Raw genomic sequence first — 7,135 nt, forward strand, 5'->3', positions numbered from 1 at the left:
TTACTCGATTTTGTGCGAGGATTTTTGGTTTAACCTCACGCATTTAGAATTTTACTTGAACCGCTAATCTTCATTGCAGATTAGTTATGTCTCTGAAGAGATCACGCAGTCATTCAGAGGAATCGATCGGCTTCTCAACCAGCTGAGAGAGCGGCTCCTGCAGCTTCATCATTTGGGGGTAAGCGGTTATCACTCGTGCCTAATTCAAAATTGATATTCTGAATATTGCACCCTCGTTTGCTCTCCTAATTCGCGAGGCATTCGGGACGAGCCAATATCCTCCTTTGTGGGGATTGACGCCTAAAAGACGTGTTTCGTTTGGTCAAAACACATCTCAAGGCAGAAGGGGCGATTTCACACTGCACTGCACTCCGTAGGGCGGGGTATATTGTCACGTTATTTACGCGACAATGTACAATATCCCTCGTGTGCATGCAACAATTGAAATCATCTCACCAATTATAAGGTAGTGACTCTATCTTGCGGATTCGTGAGATGAGTTCGATGCCTCGTTTTGCCTTGGAAATGTTCTTCAAATTGCGTTTAATAAATACGCATAGTCTGTTTTAGTCGAATTCCCCTCAGAGGCGTTCTCGTCCCGTGCGACAAGTGGTCGCAATAGTGAGGCTTACACCTCCGCTGAGGATGCACCGCTCATAGCTGCAGTTCCTCAATTCAATTCGGATGGGCCTGAGAAAATTCCTCAGCTTGTGCGAGAGGGGGGTCGTCGCACGTTGCGACGATTGATCACCGACGCCCCACTCGCTAAAGACCCAAGCTCCACTCAGGCTTTGAGGAATCCTGATTATCTGTTCGGCGATTCCGTTGAAGATCCAACCGTTTTGACTTTCACGAATGAAAAGTGGTTAAATGAAGATGGTGAGAGTCTGTATATCTTCCCCCGATTCCTCATCGTTATTCACTCGTACGTTTAAAGACACAGGTCGTGAAGCGGGAGATGTCATGGCGTCTTACAGAAGAGCATGAGAGAGTTCACTGTGGGTACATTACCCATCAAAAGACTCAAAGTTACAGTGACAGAAATTACGTCTGTGGACTCCATCCCGACATGCTGGGCCAAAATACCACGCCGCCGAATGAGCTGTTAATCATCGCCAACACGGTGAGGAATCGCCTCGCGAGGTTGGGAAGAGAGCTGCTTGTGAAGGGCCACATGTGTTTTGGCTGGGTCCATTCCTCAGACAACAGATGCTAAATAGTGGGCGATTGCATGAGAAATCAGCTTTTTGACTGCTATTTAAAAGCGGTTTGAGGTTTATTTTTTTAAAATTAAACCCGACATTTGATCATTATATTCCACTGTCTCCTGTGATTTTTGACATACTCCCACCACCTCTCATAGCTTCTAGCACCTATCTCGGTACTTTCTCTCACATCCTTCATCGTGAGCTTCTCTTAGGGCAGTTCTCTCACCGCTCAGCTCTTCTTCTCGAAGATGACGACTCTTTGACTCCTCCAATCATCTTTGGTATTATGTGATGGTTACATATCTATTTCATGTTTAGAATCTTTTTAAATCATCAAATATGTACTTTCAGATTTTTTAGTTTTTTCTTTAATCTTTTTTTAGTATTTATATATATCTAAATTAGACCGCTATTTGATTTTATGCTTTTTACTGTTATTTTATCGTAATAGTCCCAAATAGCCTTAGCAATGACTCACCGCTACGCAACGCTATCCGCTATCGATAACATTGACTACAGTCATAAATAGCTATACTTTAGCATAAAGAGCTATATTTTATCAGTAAAGAGCTATACTACGATCATAAAGAGCTATACTTTAGAATAAAGAGTTGTGCTTTCATGATAATGTGCTACATTTTAGTATAAATAGCTATACTTTTTTAAAAATTGGAAAATTGAGAGTGGACCTCTCGTCAACATGAATAATTGATCAAGCAACACATCGTACAGATCATCACACGTTTACATTGCTAAAAAAACTAATTTGATTTATTTTACTAAGTTTCAGAATTTTCAAAAACCATAAAGAGCTATACTTATCAGTAAAGAGCTATACTATGACCATAAAGAGCTATATTTTGGCTAAGAGATAGTCGAAGACGATGGTTTGCTGGAGCATTTGGGGCTCGATGGAGAGAAAATACATCATTGTCTCCAAGTCTCTATCTTGAACAGCTCTGAAGAATTCGTGCTCGTCACTTGACCGAGCGCATGTTAGAGACTGACCCATTCCCACTTTCGCCGCCACTGCCGGAGCTCCACCTTGACGCATGATAAAGTCAAAGGGTATTTTGCGGCGGAAGAGTCTAGGGAGTGGGGAATATGAGACTCTAAAAGAATTCATGTTGGTCGCTCTTAGATTTTGATTTTGTGAAGCGAATGAAGGAAAAAAGGAGAGAAAGATAGAGGTTTATCTTGGAAAGAAGGTTAATTTTAAAATTTTGTATTTATTAGGGAAATATAGTATAAGGATTGAGGGTATTGTACAGATTGGGTTTAAAAATAAGTGATATATATGGGAAAAGTGTTCATAAGGTGGCATCTTAGATTCAATTTAAGGTAGTGCCTTCAAAACTACATTATATGCTATCAAATTACTCGACCCACTCCATTCATTTTGATTTATATGTTTCGGATTGTATACAAATAAAAAATTAGTCATATTAGATTGTAGTTACTCAAATATCAGTTGATTGTGAAATTAATAGTTTTACGATAATATAACTGAAGAGACAATAAAACATGTGTTAGAAGTATTTAATCATCATGATTTTTGTTTTATACATGTTTTGAGACAGTTAGATCACAATGAATGGAGCGGATCATCAATTGGAATAGTCTAATTCATGAATCAAGTGGTGCTTTGATAAATTAATGAATTTTTATTGGATATACATAGTATTAAGATGAGGATATAGTTTAAATTAAAATGCAAATCTGAATGAAAATATTAAATGCCAAATTTTAAAATATCTACAAGATGAAGGGCGTATATGTAAAAACCAAATAAATTAACAAGACAAATAATGTCTACCCCAAAGGTCAAACCCAGGAACAGCACAGACCTACAAATGTACATAATGTGGACGAGATATTTATAAAATCCACCAAATAAATTAAAGAGACAAAAGTCATTCTCAAAATTATAAAAAAAATTAAAACAAACAGTTGTGACCCGAGGACGCGACATGGCGATCTCTCTCGGACTAAAATCCATACTCCTTTTAAAAGCACGAGTTAAGAAAAATCTTTTGGTAGACAAAAATACCCTTAGAATTCAAATACTAATCCATTAAGTAAGAGTAGGTTGATAAAATGATGAATTATTATTGGATATACATAGTATAAAGATAAGTATATAGTTTAAATTGAAATGTAGACCTGAATAAAATTATTAAATGCCAAATTTATAAATGTTTACAAGACGAAGGGCGTATATGCAAAAACCAAATAAATTAACGAGACAAATAATGTTTGCCCCAAAGGTTAAACCCATGAACAACGTAAACCTACAAATGTACATAATGTGGACATGATATTTGCAAAATCCACCAAACAAGTTAAAGAGACAAAAGTCATTCTCAAAATTATAAAAAAGGAAAGTTAAAACAAAAAGTTGCGACCTGAGGACACAACATGGTGATCTCTCACCGACTAAAATTTAAGTAGTTCACGATACTGTATAATTAATTTTAAAATTTAATTATACTATTATTATTTAAATAGAATTCTATTTATAATTGTTATCCTCTCACATGTAACATCACGTACTAATATATATAAACCAAGAAATTACAACAATTTTCATAGCATTTTCATCTCCTTCTATAGGTATGTGCATTTGTTATTTTATTATTATTAGATTAGTTTAGATTATTTTAAAACAATTAATTATATTGTATATTTAATTTTTTCATATTAAGAAATAACATTAATTTTCATAACACTTTCATCTATTTTCTTCTTATAAGGTTTTATTAGATTATTTTAAAGTAATTAATTATATTGTATGTTTGATTTTTTTTAGATAAAAAATTATAATAATTTTCATAGCACTTTCATCTCTTTCAACAGGTATATGCCTTTATTATTTTCTTCTTATTAGATTAGATTGTTTAAAAATAATAAATTATGAAATTGCAATAATTTTCACATCACTTTTATCTATTTTCTTCTTATTAAATTAGATTAGATTATTTTAAAGCAATTAATTGTATTGTATATTTGATCTTTTTAGATCACAAAGTTAAATTATACTATTATTATTTAAATAGATATTATTTATATAAAAGTCAAAGAGAATTTCACACTTATCTTAGATCTCAATATCAATTGTAATATTTACATATATGTGTTGGTTAAAATAAATTTTATATATAAGCTTAACTTATATGATCCTAATTTAACCGATTAGATAATTTATATTCTTTTACACCCAAACTCTTCCACAAAACCAAAAGAGAGTAGCAATGTTATACCTATATATATCCACAAGACCACATATATCTTGAAAATGAATAAAGAAAATCACACAAATAAAAATCATATTAATTACTCTCACACACCCACTATTTTCAAAATCACCCTTCTCCATCTCCATCTATAATATATCCACATATCCAAGTTAAGCTTCTAGAGTTTTCCTCTCACCAACTACACTATTGATCAGCTTTCATTTTTCTTTTGTACTTAAATTGTATAACATTCATTATGACGAAGATTCACCTGGGTCCTCCGTCTGCCTTTAATGCACAATAAAAAATAATGTACTAAGCATTGTAGTTAGTCAATAACGAGATCATGTCATTATAAACAAATTAAGCAAATACTAATAATTCTTAAGAATGTACTACATTCCCCTAGCTTCCACTATAAAATTATCAGTTGTTTATTCCTGGCTCCAAGAGATTTTTAAAATTGATCTTGAAGGTTGCTTGAATTAAAAAACTCATGTTAGAGGGCCCATACAGTCTGTTTTTTAGTTTAAGATTGTCAACACATTTTGTCTCTAATGCATATCAGTTATGAGTAACCATACAGTCTGTTTTTTAGTTTAAGATTGTCAACACATTTTGTCTCTAATGCATATCAGTTATGAGTAATAATATAATTTGATTGATCAAAGTATATAGTCAACACATTTTGTCTCTAATGCATATCAGTTATGAGTAATAATATAATTTGATTGATCAAAGTATATACTAATATATTTCTGGACACTTGTCTAGTCTTTTGCACTCTATTATATACCAATTTAATATCATAATTGATGTAGACAATGAATACACTACAGTAAATTTTTCTAGGAAAAAAATAAAGGTGGAGAATGATTGATATCGGCTCAACTAAATATGAAAAAAGAAGCAATAAAGGATAATATTTTTTAAAAATATTTTATAGTAAAACTTAATGTTTTGAGTAAAATTAGGAACTTTAGAAGATATTTTCATGAAAAAAAATTTAATATGCTTATGTGAACAATTTTGTCATATAAAATTATACTAGAGTTATCATTAATCTTTGATATTTATTTTTTATTTAAGTCAGTCAATAATTAAGATGTCTTGTAGTCTTGTGAAAAGTATGTGCTCTGTGCTGAGCTTATACAAACCATCTTAATATTAAGTATATGGTTATATTTTTATTAACACATCAACAATACGTGCTGAGCTTATACAAACCATCTTAATATTAAGTATATGGTTATATTTTTATTAACACATCAACAATACATTATTCTATTTTTTCAAACGTAACACTACATTTAATGATTAAGATAAACAAATTGGAGATTAATGATTTGATCCGATAAAAAAAAATGTTACATGAAGTTTTATATAATTTAAAAAAATAAATGTTTTGTATGCAAGTATATAAAAGTATATTGATCTCAGTTTTACACACAAAAATATTTCATAATTTTTTTAAAAATGTTTAAATAAAATTTATGGGAAATGTATTGATCCATATTTATAGATTTTAGTTCAAAATGAATCTGACTTATTTTATAGTAAGAAAATAAATAATTTTGATATTTAACCACGTGCAATTTTACGTGCACAAGAACTAGTATATATATATATATATATATATATATATAATATACTAATAGGGAATTGATAGTTATAGACAGCAAAATGAGCTAAGCAAGAGATATAGGTGTGACGTCACACATTTTAAATGGAACTAACAAGGTGAGCTCACAGCATGAACTATCTAGTTGGAGCCATTAAACAAAATGACCCGCCACCGCCTTCAATACCTATATTTCTTGTACATACATACATACATACGTGTATGTGTGTGTGCATGAGAATAATGGGTATGTATGGTGCCAAGCATAAAATTAGTGCATAGTAGTGATAAAGTCACTAACTCATCCACTCATTCAAAGGTGCTCATTTAAAAACAGTCCCCACTTGATTACTTATCCACTAGATGAGTGGATAAGAAGTGTCCACATCACTATCAAGCACCAAATTTGATGCTTGATACCAAGCATACCCATTATTCTCTATCTATTTATATGCGTATATATATGTGTGTATGTGTATATATAAGTGTCCGTGTCTGCTCCCACATCTGTGCAACCTAGCTCTCAACAAATCTCCATCCATCGGTCCCCCATCACTCCGTTACTCGATATGTGCAAACACAAGGATAATTTGAACATAAAAATTTGCACATGTACCTAAATGAGTAAGTGGACAACTCCCACTCACATAAGATTTCAGTAAAAAGCCCGCATATTTGATAGGCTTTGGTCGAGACACATGGGGAAGTTTAAAGATTAACCAACAATATGATTGTTTCCCCCCCTACTCTTTGATAAAGCATGTTTGAAGTGTTTGCCTAAGCAAGAAGTGTGTGCCTCCATACCAAAATCCGAACCTCAACATGCGAAGCATACGAGTCAGAGAAAATCACACTTCTCGTTAGTGTCTTCATGCATTTCCCCCCAAAACACACGATAGGGTTTACCAGCATTTTTTTCTCTTGCAGTTAGGTTTTGGGGCCTTGGACTAAGAGGTCCAAAGATCGACTGGTTTCTACGGAACCCGTCCCTAATATTTATCCAATGGATATTGCTTTGCTTGTGCTATTCATATGGGCCCTGTGTGGCATAGAGGGGACCTGGTGGCTTC

Source organism: Asparagus officinalis, chromosome 5 (assembly GCF_001876935.1).
Source record: "Asparagus officinalis chromosome 5, Aspof.V1, whole genome shotgun sequence".
NCBI classification, from domain to species: Eukaryota; Viridiplantae; Streptophyta; class Magnoliopsida; order Asparagales; family Asparagaceae; genus Asparagus; species Asparagus officinalis.